The 14,680-nt window shown below is 35.2% G+C and overlaps 1 long non-coding RNA gene across 5 annotated transcripts in view; it reads left to right on the forward strand.

Moving 5' to 3' along the window:
- Positions 1–14,680, forward strand: part of LOC307191396 — a 646,337-nt gene that overhangs the window by 535,374 nt on the left and 96,283 nt on the right. The window lies entirely within an intron of this gene.

Below are 14,680 nucleotides of genomic sequence, written 5' to 3' on the forward strand. Positions count from 1 at the left end.
GGGACATAGTGTTTCAGATTCACCTCCCTTGTTTTCAGTTAGAGCCAGATCTCTTCTCAAAGCTCACTTTTTTTTTCCAATTATAAAAGTAAACATGCCCTGAGACATGCTTCTCATCTCCTCTTTCTATTTGAGACCTGATGGCTAGGATTATGCAAAATGACTGATTAAGTAAGTAATCCATTTAGTTTTCCATTCATGCATGGATGCACACATTTATTCCTTTAACAAATGTTTATTGAGTAGTTTTTTGCTAAATTATGTACATTGTGAATAAAGTTATGATCCCCACTATATTGGATTTTAGGGCAGCATGAGAAGGACATTAAAAATGCATATCATAGCACACATACAATAGCACATTGTGATAAATGCTGTGAAAGATAAGTGATGAGAGTGGCGTGTGAAGAACGAGAAGGAGTCAGGCTGGTGAAGAGGTTGAAGTAAAGCATTTGAGTCGGGAGGCAGCATTTATTTGAAAGTGAAATTTGTAGCTGAAGAATTGAAGGAAGGCCAGTTTCACTACTGTCGTGAGGGAAGACAATAGTGCAAGAGCTTAGGGAGATGGGCAATGGTCTGGACCAGCAGGATCCTGCAGGTCAGTTGAATAGTCTGAATTGTCTTCTCAACATTAAACTGTCTTAAGAGAGAAGTGATGTGGTTTGATTTATTCTTTAGGAATTCTTTGGGTGAAAAATAGTTGAGGGAGGCCAGAGGGATTCCATTGAAAACAGTGAGAGAAAAACTCAGCAATTCAGTTTAGAGATAATCAAGATTGGTAGGGGAGGTGAAGAGAATTGGAAAGCTTTCAGATGTTTCTTGAAGTTTAAATTAAGATACATGCACCCTAATGTTCATAGCAGCACTATTTATAGTAGCCAAGACATGGAAACAACCTAAATGTCCATCGATATATGAATGGATAAAGAAGATGTGGTACATATATACAATGGAATATTACTCAGCCATAAAAAAGAATGAAATAATGCCATTTTCAGCTACATGGATGGACCTAGAGATTATCATACTAAGGGAAATAAGTCAGACAGAGGAAGACAAATACCATATGATATCACTTATAAGTGAAATCTGAAAAACTGATACAAATGGACTTATTTACAAAACAGAAATAGACTCACAGACATAGAAAACAAAGTTAAGGTTACCAAAGGGGAAAGTGGGGGGAGGGAGGGATAAATTAGGAGTTTGGGACTAACAGATACACACTATACTATATAAAATAGATAAACAACAAGGGCCTGCTGTATAGCACAGGGAACTATATTCAATATCTTGTAATAACCTACAATGGAAGATAATCTGATAAAGAATATATATACACACACATGTGTAGATTATATATATATATGACTGAATCACTTTGCTGTACACCTAAAACTAACACAACATTGTTAAGTAAACTCTACTTCAATAAAAAAATAAGAAAAAAGAATTTTGGTAGTAAATGAGTTGGGAATATGGAGAGGTTGCCCCAAGTGGTACCTTTGGTGTACCTGTCAATCCTTAATGACAGAGAAAGCTACAGAATGATGAATCACACTCGGCATGAGGATGAGGCAGCTCTGGTTTGGGAAGGAAGAGGTCCACTGTGGGCTGAAGTTTAAAAAAATACTGCCAAATCCTTAAACGTTCCTAAAAGCCCTAAGGCTACTGTGGCTGGAGGAAATTAAGTGTAGATGAGTAGTAAAAGGTGAAGTCAGAGCGGTAATAGGGAGTCACACTGTGTCAGACTTATAAGTCACAATAGAGACTTGAGATTTCACTAGGAGTGAGGTGGGATGCCACTGGAGAGTTCTGTGCAGAAAATAGATATGATCCTAAATGATTTAATAGAACTACTCTGTTAAAGCCAAATTGCAGGAGAGAAAGGTCAGATTTAGAGTGACAGATTAGGAGAAAAATGAGGTATCATGGAAACAGGTGATGGTAACTTGGACCAAGATGTCAGTCTTGCAGATGGAAAACAGTGGTCTAATTCTAGAAAAACTTTGAAAGTCACTGGCTTTAGAAATAAAAAGTTTGGTAATCATAACTCCTTGTACTCTTCCAGAAAGCTTAGGTCAAAATGGCATTCTGCATTTTACTGAAACAGAGCTTACCTAGCTGAAAAAGAGTATCATACTTTGTATTAACATGTCGAAGAATGATGCTACTGCACCCTGCACCCATTTTAGGTATGAAAGTTAATTTTTTCATGAAAATACTGAAAACAAGTTGCAAGTAATTTCCACTCATTTTTGTAGTGCAAATTTTCTATATATATCTGTTTCAAAGTAGGATGAATAGATTATTAGGGATATGGTATAATATACACTGTCCTCCTTTAGGGAATAATGTAGACCTCATAGTGTTTTTACCTGAGACACTTAGAAGTTCTATATGCATAGTTTGTATCTTGTTGAATCCTGATTCAAAGAAATAACTTGAAATAGTCAGATTGAGAAATATGAGCATGTAGTGAATATTTCATCATTTTAAGGAATTACGGTCTTTTAGGTATGATAGTGATATCATGGTTATGTTTTTAAAATGTCCTTACCTTTTAGAGGTACATACTGAAAAATTTAATGAAATCTATATTGAAAAAAATCTAATAGAACTATTGAATGTCTAAGATTTGTTTCAAAACAAGCCTCCATGTGTGTGCATGCATGTGTGTGTGTGTGTGTGTGTGTGTGTATTTTGGGAGATGATGAAGTGGGTGGAGTATATATAAAACAAGGTTGGCCATGACTTTATAATTGACAATACTGGGAAATGTTCATAAGGTTTCATCATACTATTTGGACTACTTGTGGTATTTTGCATACTAAAAACATTTATAACACGAGCAATGTGATAAAGAAATCATATGAGAGCCTAGCTGGCTGGCCAGGAGCATCTTGTAGTGTGATAATAATCAAAGCTGATTGGTACCTAAGGAGACAAACGACCTGTATGCAGAAAATTATAAGACACTGATGAAAGAAATTAAAGATGATACAAACAGATGGAGAGATATACCATGTTCTTGGATTGGAAGAATCAACATTGTGAAAATGGCTCTACTACCCAAAGCAATCTACAGATTCAGTGCAATCCCTATCAAACTACCACTGGCATTTTTCACAGAACTAGAACAAAAAATTTTACGGTTTGTATGGATACACAAAAGACCCCGAATAGACAAAGCAATCTTGAGAAAGAAAAACGGAGCTGGAGGAATCAGGCTCCCTGACTTCAGACTATACTACAAAGCTACAGCAATCAAGACAGTATGGTACTGGCACAAAAACAGAAATGTAGATTAATGGAACAGGATAGAAAGCCCACAGATAAACCCACACACATATGATCACCTTATCTTTGATAAAGGAGGCAAGAATATACAGTGGAGGAAAGACAACTTCTTCAATAAGTGGTGCTGGGAAAACTGGACAGCTACATGTAAAAGAATGAAATTAGAACACTCCCTAACACCATACACAAAAATAAACTCAAAATGCATTAAAGACCTAAATGTAAGGCCAGAAACCATCGAACTCTTAGGGGAAAACATAGGCAGAACACTCTATGACATAAATCACAGCAAGATTCTTTTTGACCCACCTCCTAGAGAAATGGAAGTAAAAACAGAAATAAACAAATAGGACCTAATGAAACTTAAAAGCTTTCGCACAGCAAAGGAAACCATAAACAAGATGAAAAGACAACCCTCAGAATGGGAGAAAATATTTGCAAATGAAGCAACTGACAAAGGATTAATCTCCAAAACATACAAGCAACTCATGCAGCTCAATATCAAAAAAATAAACAACCCAATCCAAAAATGGGCAGAAGACCTAAATAGACATTTCTCCAAAGAAGATATACAGATTGCCCACAAACACATGAAAGATGCTCAACATCATTAATCATTAGAGAAATGCACATCAAATCTGCAATGAGATATCATCTCACACTGGTCAGAATGGCCATCATCAAAACATCTACAAACAGTAAATGCTGGAGCGGGTGTGGAGAAAAGGGAACCCTCTCGCACTGTTGGTGGGAATGTAAATTGATACAGCTACTATGGAGAACAGTATGGAGGTTCCTTAAAAAACTAAGAATAGAACTACCATATGACCCAGCAATCCCACTACTGGGCATATACCCTGAGAAAACCATAATTCAAAAAGAGTCATGTACCAAAATGTTCACTGCAGCTCTATTTACAATAGCCAGGACATGGAAGCAACGTAAATGTCCATCAACAGATGAATGGATAAAGAAGATGTGGCACATATATACAATGGAATATTACTCAGCCATAAAAAGGAATGAAAGTGAGTTATTGGTAGTGAGGTGGATGGACCTAAAGACTGTCATACAGAGTGAAGTAAGTCAGAAGGAGAAAAATACTATATGCTAACCCATATATATGGAATCTAAAAAAAGAAAAAGAAAAATGGTCAGAAGAACCTAGGGGCAAGAAAGGAATAAAGATGCAGACATACTAGAGAATGTACTTGAGGATATGGGGAGGGGGAAGGGTAAGCTGAGACAAAGTGAGACAGTGGCATGGACATGTATACACTACCAAACGTAAAATAGGTAGCTAGTGGGAAGCAGCCGCATAGCACAGGGAGATCAGCTTGGTGCTTTGTGACCACCTGGAGGGGTGGGAGGGTGGGAGATGCAAGAGGGAAGAGATATGGGTACATATGTATATGTATAACTTATTCACTTTGTTATAAAGCATAAACTAATACACCATTGTAAGGCAATTATACTCAATAAAGATGTTAAAAAAATTACAATGTACTACATAAATATTAGATTTTCTATTTTTCAATTCCCTGTTCATTTATAACCATCAGAGAGCTTTTAATGTTCTGACAAAATTTTTTAAAGGTTATGAAACAATAGTAATATTTTCCATTGATTATTGAAATCATTTTTGCATCATTTCAGCTTGCATGGTCATTTTTATGGTTCAGCACTACTGTGCAAAGCAAGGACTGCCTATATATCAAAATGTTGATAATGGTAAGGTGATAGGATTATTGGCAATTTTTAATTTCTTCCTTTTGTTTATCTGTATTTTCTAGTTTTAATTCCATAAACATGTATTGACCTTGTAATTCAAAATGTGGCAAAAAATTATAAAAATTTTAGAAGAATAAACATGATACGGTTTTGTGCAGATATATATAAAAAAAAAAAGAAAAAGAAGATGATCGGTTCAGGCCAGAGTATGGCTCATAGTTTGAGAACTACAATTTTCTAAGGCATCCAGAATTAGTTGAACTTGGGTGACTGATTCATATTAACCAAGTTCAGAATCTTGATGTAAATCTGTGGATACTTTTTCCTAGTCATGAGAATCTTTGGGCCTTTCATTATATGCACCCCCTAGACACATATCAGACTGGAAGGTTACAGATGTGCAAGAATGAGAGGAAAAGGGCATGCAGCATTTTCAAGGATGTGTCCTCCATGCCATGGTGAGCCCTCTAAGCCCTTTGTGATCCTCAGTTTAAGGGCACTTCTCTAGGGATTGGAGGGCCAGTGTTATTCCTCCAAATCCACTTGGTCTGTGCTTGGCATATATGCAGTGTCAAAGTCTGTTTTTACATCCCATTCTTTCTGGTCATAGTATATGGTAAAGTTATTTGAGTATCTTTTAGACAGATACTCTAATTCACTCATTGACTCTGGGTCAGAAAGCACTCTAGCCACATGTTCATTCCCAAGGGTTTTTTCATAGGTCTCATTCATTCATTTTGGGATTTTCCTAATATCATCCTGAGGTAGTTTCCATGACCTTTGGTCTAACCTTACTGTTACCCTGTAGGACAGGGATCCAGTGTATAGCTACCCTTTCCCTTGAGAATTATTTAACGACATTATTGGCAGAGAGGTTGAGTGAGGTACATGGTAGTGATGGGTACATTTTATGTGGCAATATTTGAATAGCAGTTTTTACAGTGTGTGGGGGGGGGATCACTTAGGTAGTTGGTAATTATACTAATTTTCTATTTCTGCATAATAAATTTCTGCAAATGTAGTAGCTTGAAACAACATTCATTTATTATCTCACAGTTCTGTAATTCAGAAGTCTCGTATGGTATGGTTGGATTCTTGACTCAGGGTCTCAGAAGCCTGAAATTAAGTTATTGGCCAGCTATGTTATTATCTAGAATTTTGGTTCCTCTTCAAAGTCATTGCTGTTAGTGGCAGAATTTAGTTCCTTGTGATCTGGAATAATGTTCCCATTTCCTTGTAGGTTGTTGAACTGAGGTTTATTCTCAGCCTCTTGACCCATTTCGTCATTCCTTGCATGGGCCCTCTCTATCTCAGTGACATGTCAAATCCTTCTTGTGTTTTGAAATGTGACATCCCATTCTGTTGCTCCCTGGAGAAAATCTTTGCTTTTAAAAGGCCTCATAAGATTAGATAAGACCCATCAGATAATCTCCAGATTTAAGATCAGTTGTGCCATAGAACATAACATAATAATGGAAGTAATAGCTTATCATATTTCGGTCTTCATAGTTGTAGATGGGATATTTTTGGGAAACCATCTGCCTACCACATTAATCCTAGTCCACAGCCCAGCATCTGCATCTAAAATGCTGTTTTTGAAATAACTGTGCAGTTTTATTGAATTTATAAAATGTCTGTATCTTTATGGAAAAAAAAACCCTTCCCAAAGGAAAGAATTTATATAGTTGTGGTTGTAAATTTGGGTCTTTGGCTATAAACCTCAAGAATGTAAAGCTTATACTATTATTGTTTTCAAGGCTACACATGACTTACTGTATATACATTATTTTGTAAAATTTACTGTATGTATACTTTTACTGTATAATTAGAAGGAAACTGCATACAAACTCCATCTGATATAGAATTGTTATAGATATAGAAACAACTTTTGTACTTATTTCCAGTTCCCTTCCTAGTTCACTCTTATTATAAACTCAGTCTAAGACCAAATATGTTACTTTCAACAACCTCAAATCAAATGCACATTTAAGGAACAGTAACAACTGGTCTACCAAACATATCTCTCAGTATAATGCATGTACCATCATTATGTATAAGATTGCTGGGGTGACAAAATACTTCCTCTTTATAAAATTATAGAAATAATAATTCGGAAAGAGAAAAAACTCCATAATTCCAAATCTAGTGAAACCATTTTTAAAATTTTGTATGATTTCTCTGGGTGTTTTTTCCCTTTGCATGTATTAACATACAGATTTACAGATAGCTATAGTTCCATTATTTTTAAACAAGAGGGACTTATTTATTGAGGTAAAAGTCACATAACATAAAATTAATCATTTAAGGTGAAAAATTTTCATGGCATTAAGTACATTCACAATGTTGTACAAAACCCACTTCTATCTAGTTTCAAAACCCTGGAGTTGCCATCACTCCAAAATAAAACCCTGTGTGCATTAAGTACATTCTCTCCAGTACCCTATCCTGCCAGTCCCTGGCAACCACTAATAAGCCTTCTATCTCTATGGTTTTATTTATTTTTAGAGATTTTATATCAATGAGATCATACGATACTTAATATGGGTCTGGCTTATTTCACTTAGCCTAACGTTTTTAAGGTTCATCCAAAGTATAGCATGTATCAGTATTTCATTTCTTTTCAAGGCTGAATAATAATATCCCATTGCGTGTATATACCACAATTGTTTATTCATTCATCAGTTGATGAATATTTGAGCTGCTTCACCTTTTCTTGGCTACTGTGAATAGTGATGTCAACTCTGTGCCAGATACTTTTCTAGGCAATTGAGGTATATCAGTGATCAAGAGACAAATGTGGTTCCCCCCCCAGAGACTACATTTAACATGTTAACATTTTTCATTCTTTATGTTATACAAATATAATACTATAATTATGAATATTGATGTATGCTGAGGATATGGAGTTGGAATTTTCTTAGAAAATAATTCCCTTGACTAATGAAAAAATTTGACCTAACAGCAAATGTGTAACCTGAGAATCATCCAACTTTTTACCTCGTTTGAGATATTAATAGCAAATCTGAATAATTCATAAAAAGGACACTTGTATAACATGATTTGTATCTATATTATCCGTTATTTCTTGAACTCTTTGGTTTTTGTCTTCTTATATAAGAAAATGGCTGGCTTTTCCTTAAGTCAATTTCACTCTGACTTGAGTGAACCTGGACTACATTTCTCTGCCTCCCTTGTGATTAGTTTTGGCCATGTGAGTGAGTAATTGGGTGAGTGGAACCCTGGCAAGTGTGATATGCACCAGTTCAAGCCATGGTACATGTAATTCTTCAATGGGAGATCTTCCATGCTCTCTCCCATCATGTTGGCTTGATGTAGATGTGAGCAGTAACCTTGGAAACCAAACCGTATGTGGAATATGGTGGAACCAAAACATGGAAGGACAATGGGTGCTGATTTTCCACTTGGAGGATAGCCACCTGCTTAATAAGAACAACTCTTTTGGACTTTGGTTTGAGGCATTTTATGTATTACAGCAGCTAGAGTTACCTTTATTATACTTCCCTCCATAAATAGCAAAGAGAAACAAAAATGTCAGTGGATTGGAAGCAAAAGAGCTATTTAACAGTTTAGGGTTGAATATAAAGAAAGGGTTGGTTTTTCTACAAATCTTTTTCATAGGTGTGTGTGTGTGTGTACATATGTATATATTTCATTCCCTCAGAATGAAAGCTTAAAGAGAGCCAGAGGAATTGAGGAATTTACTTTTTTTTTTTTTGGAAATTACTTTTTTAATTTTACTTTTACTTTTAAAATTAAAAAAATTTTTACTGAACTCCATCTAACAGATGAGAATGAGGACACAGTGAGCAGAAAATAAGACATACATTTTCTATGCTATTTTCTCCAATTTCCTAGAGGAAAGCAACACTTACAGTCAATTTAACCAAGAATTAGACTATGATTTGAACAAAAAAGTATCCAGGACATTCTTCATTATTGTTTTGATTCTTGGTTAAATGGGCATTGCATTTGTTATTGGAAATATCTAAGAAGGTACCACAAGCATGGAGATAGACAAAAATAAAGATTTTCCAAATGGGAGTAAATTAGATTTCAGAAGCTGAGAACTAAAGAGCTTGGTGTTGATTTATATTAACACTTTAGAATGAATTATTTAAGCGCATGGCTTGAATGAACTTAGAAAATACTATTAGCTAACATCTTTAGTAACTTCAACTCTTGCCAAATTAACCTGCCATTCTTTTTCAGAGGGTAATTAGGCTGACAGAAGAGGAAATTGACAGTCTTTATACATGTTAATGTAAGCCAGGCATCTCACCAAGATTGCTTATACACAAGAAAAAATCATATGCTCTATAATATCCCTCTTAAGTGGAATTCTGGTCACTTTTTCAGTGGATGTGGAAGCAACTAGTGCAAAACTAATTTTTTTTTTTTAACTTAAGCTCTCTTAGCTAGAAAAAACATCTCCTAACTATCTCACATTCCGTGGAAAAATAGTTTTTATTTAGCTTGTAAGAGAAGAACATGACTGAATACCCATGATTTAATGTTACAAAATTATGTCTAATAAAATTAGAAATTACTCAGTAATTTGTTTTAATATTATATACATTGCAGTTTACTTAAATGACAAAATTTGCAAGCAGCACACCACAAATAGCGAGCCATTATGGAAATTCAACCAAAATTATATACACACACACACACACACACACACACACACACACACACACATACATACACATACACCAGCTTCAACAAGAAAAAAAAAGTATGATTCACAAGTAAGCCGTGATACATACATACATGTCTTAGAGTCTAACTGAAAAATCATGGGCTAAAATGTGCAAAACATTCTACTGTACATTGTAGACAATGGACAGTAGAATCTCACCTAGTAATCTAATGATAATAAAACAAAATTAACACTCATTTAAAGTGAGAAAGGAAGAATAATAGCATATGAAAATTCTGATGATAACTCAGCACAACAGTAATAATGGCATAGTTAACTGTTCTTTTTGAATATGTCAGGATTTTCAAATATATACACGTGAATTGATCTGGTTATCTATTACTGCATAACAAATCATCTCAAACTTATTGGCATAAAACAACAGTTATTTTATTATGCTCGTGGAGTCTATGTCAGGAATTTAGAGAGGGCCTTTATAAGTTTCCTAAGGCTGCCTTAACCAGTTGTCACAAACATGGTCATTTAAAACAATAGACAGTGATTCTCTCGAAGTTCTGGAGGCCAGAGGTCCAAAATCAAGGGATCTGTAGGGCAATGGTTGCTCAGAGACTCTAAAAGAGAATCTCTTCCTTGCCTCGATCTCCAAGTGGAAAATCTAGAGTTGAAAAGCATAATAATTGAACTGAAAATTTCACTAGGTGGGCTCAACAGTGGATGTGAATTGGCAGAAGAAAGCATTTGTCACCTTGAAGATAGATCAATAGACATTTTCTAAACTGAAGAACAGAGAGAAAAAAGACAAAAGAAAAATGAACAGAACCTTAGAAGTTCAGATGACGTGTGGGGCAGTGGTCAGGGTTCATCCTATGTTAACTAGAGTTCCAGAAAAAGAAGAGAAAGTAAAAGAAACAAAATTAAATTTGAAGAAATAATTGTTCCCAAAGGCCCCAAATTTAATTTTAAAATGTTAGATTATAGATATAAGAAGCTAAATTAAACCCAGGTGGAATAACTATTGATATAGCATTGTATCAGCTTCTAGACATTAACTCATTCCCTATGTTGGAAGTGCTTTACTGACTGCTGTGGCACAAGGTCTTGCGTGTTTGACTTGCACGTGCCATCAAGTGTCTGTGTGACCACTTTTCCTATTAGTTTCTTTTATTTGAGCCTCAGTCCATGATGATATCTTCGGTCTTCACTCGCAATAAAATTATTACTTGTCCATTAAGTCTATTTCTTTTCTTCTTCTCATTTGCCTAGGGCAAGAATTATCAAACTATATCTGTAAAGTGCCAGAGAGCAAGTATTTTCAGCTTTGCAGGCTGTACAGTCCCATAACTACTCACCTTTGTCATTTTAATGTGAGACCCACCATAGACAATAAGTAGATAATGAATGTGGCTTGTCCCAATATGACATTTACAAAAAATAGGATGTGGGCTAGATTTGGGGTGTAGGATGTAGTTTCCTGAGTCCTGTTTGGGATAATGCAAGATGTACTACTTGGGCCAAAAAAAAGTAGGAAATTTTAGCCCTGAAATGACATGCCCTTATCAAAAAAAGATTGTGATTCACATAATTTTGAAAGTGCTTATGTTACGGTTTCATATGAGGAGAAAAAACACAGTTTTTTTTTAAAAGAGAAATGATCAAATTTGAGAAACAGTGAACTAGAGGAAGATCTCTACTGGTGAACTACAAGCTGAACTACTTCTTTTTCAGTAATTTTTATCGATAATTTGGATGAAGTTAGAAATCTTTCAAAATGGCAGAAGGCACAAAAGCAGTAAAGATGTCTAATATTGTGGAGAAGAGAACAATGAAGCCATTCTAACGATCTCTTAAAAAGCAATTTAAGGTGATAGAGTATTTGCATACTATAATATTAAGTGAAAGCAATAGGATAAAAAGTAAATACAGTAAAATCTCAATTTTGTACAAAACATAGGGGGAGAAACACCAGATTATGAACAGCATAATATTATATCTGTAATAACAGCTAACTTGCTTGAATGTTTATTATATTTGTCTGCCCTTTAAGCAATTTACAACTTTATTGCATTTAATGCTCACAGCTAAACTATACAGAGGATTTTGTCATCTCTTCTTAAAATGAGAAACCTTAGGCAAATAAGTAACTTTTGGAGTTAGATTTAAATTCAGTTTTTTTCTGACTGCAAAGGCAATGGCCTAATTTGCTAGTCTTAAATGGTGAGATTATGACTTTACTTTTATTCTCTATACACTACATATTTTTGCATCTTTTATGTTATCCACATTGAAAATGTATTATTATGATAAAAATAAATATATCAGAAAGAAAATAAAGATAGGAATTGTTGACATAGTAAATTGACATTTTACAGTCATATTAATATATTAAAATTACTGAATTTATATTTTCAAAAGAAATTCAATAATACAGATCTGGATGGATTTATTTAACCACATAAAAAATAAACTTAAATTTTTTAATGGAAGTATAGTTGATTTACAATGTTGTGTTAGTTTCAGGTGTACAGCAAAGTGATTCAGTTATGTGTGTAAATATATACTTTTTTCTTTTTCAGAGTCTTTTCTCTTATAGGAGTCTTTTCTCAATATTACAACATATTAAGTATAGTTCCCTGCGCTATACAGTAGGTCTGGTTGGAATAATTTAGATTAATAGATGTTAATGGGAATTTGGTTGACAGAGTCTCAATTAAAGGATATAGTTTCAGTACTCATACAAGCATGGGCTACACAAAGTTAAGTACAACATCTATTACCTGGGACAGCGCTGCTCAAAGCATGGTTCTTAATTGCTGGCCAACCAAAACTATTTGTTACCAGTTCATGAAGAGCTAAGAAAAGAAATAGAGAGGAAGCAATTGGCTGAGTAATTTTATGTTAGATGAATCTAATAATAATAAACAGGGCTTATAGTTTGTGTCTTTTTTCACTGTTTTACTAATTTATTTTTAAACAAAACTTTGGTCCTCAAGAGAGAGCGGAATAGAAGCTCAGTGGTATTTCACTATAGATAGTAAGAGAATCACTGACCTGGGAGGTAATCTGTGGCAATGGGTACACATGTCTGTGGTACTTGTACATACTCAGGTATAAAATTTAAGTGGAACTTTCACAGAAGGGAGGTTAGGATAATTAAAAGCCTGGAAATGGCATCACATGATGAATGATAAAATGGAGAGTTAGCAACAGATAGTCCGATGATTTTGAAATTTGAAGAGTCATCATAGGAAAAAGAGGAAGTGCTTATTACGTGTAGATAGAACTAGAACCAAAAGGTAGAAATGAGTAGAAGAAAGATTTTGAGTCAATAATCAAGAAGAAGCCTAATTATCAGAGTACTAAAAATGAGCATATTCTGCTATAAGATGGAAAATTCCACCACATTAGAGCTATTCAAATAATTTTGGGTGATAACTTGAAAGACATTTGGTGTAAGACTGATTCTTGAAAGTTCTTGCTTACTTCCAAGACTGTGACTCTCAAAATCAGATAAATAATCTGATTTGGTAATATTGTCCCAGCTTACACTGGACATCAGTGCTCAGTGGGCTCTGAAACCAGTAGTGCTGCTGTCCATGTAAGTTCAAGACCATACTGATTAACTGGGTTGATCTTAATTTCGTGATGTGTTTTGGTTCCCTTAGGTGTAGAGTTTTGGCAACCCTATTTTTAAAACAATCACTTATTCTGAAATGGTATTGAGTAATCTACATACATTTTTTTCCTAAGTCTTTATTTTTGTTCAGTGAGATGCTTTTGCTGTCCAGATATTTTTCTCAACCTTACATATCTTACTTTTGCATGTGAGTTCTAAAAAGAACAAGCCAGTCCTGAAATATACTCAGGAACTAACAGTGCATTTGACAGCCATAGGTGTAACAAAGATAAAATGAATTCATATTTTATATCCTGAAATAACCTCTTCTCTTCTCGACTCTCATAGGAACTTCTTTATACCTTATTTTCTCCATTGCGTTATATTTATCATTCTTTTATAATAAATACTTGTCACAGCTTAGACTGTTCTCTTCTTGGTCTCTCCTGAAAGCAAAAGGCATGCATAATGTTTTCCTTTCAATGAGAAGTGAAAGGGATTGAGAACTACTTCTTCCTGTACAATTTTGACTGTTTTACTACTCATTATGACAATAAAACTGAACGTTTATCGAGCCATTGCTATGTCGAGGCTTTGTGCTAAACATACTAATTGCATCTTACCATTTATCCTTAGTCATGGCTTAGCTCAGCCTCTAACATGGGTAAACCTGGTGATTAGGTAGTCTTGCTATTACTAACATGAAAACATTTTTGGTTCCTACGTGCCAAATATTGAGTTTGGAATAGTTTGATTTTCCCTTGGAGAACCATGCGTACTTAAGCCATTTGTATACAGCTTTAACCTCCTACAAGGCAGTGGTTGTTATCATATCGTTACATTTTCGTACAAGAATAAAAATCTCTTATACAGGGATAGCTCAGTAAAAATTCATTTTATAACTTAAACTACTTTTAGCCTGACATACAGATGAGTGTTATGAGATCATCCAAGCCTACTAGAATTGCATTAGATAGAGAAACCACCACTCCATGGACAACTTACAAACCGAAGCTAGGGATATGGAGCAGTAGTGACCATTTTTAAGAACGGATTGTTGGGTTTCCCTGGTGGCGCAGTGGTTGAGAGTCCGCCTGCCGATGCAGGGGACACGGGTTTGTGCCCCGGTCCGGGAAGATCCCACATGCCGCGGAGCGGCTGGGCCCGTGAGCCATGGCCGCTGAGCCTGCGCGTCCGGAGCCTGTGCTCCGCAACGGGAGAGGCCACAGCAGTGAGAGGCCCGCGTACCGCAAAAAAAAAAAAGAATGGATTGTTAGTAAACAGAGTGTGAGACTGGGAATGCTAGTAAAACAGTCCTGGGGCTGAGGAAGAAATTTAACTCAGCAATCATTCTT

This window comes from Stenella coeruleoalba (genome assembly GCF_951394435.1).
Source record: "Stenella coeruleoalba genome assembly, chromosome: 9".
Lineage (NCBI taxonomy): Eukaryota > Metazoa > Chordata > Mammalia > Artiodactyla > Delphinidae > Stenella > Stenella coeruleoalba.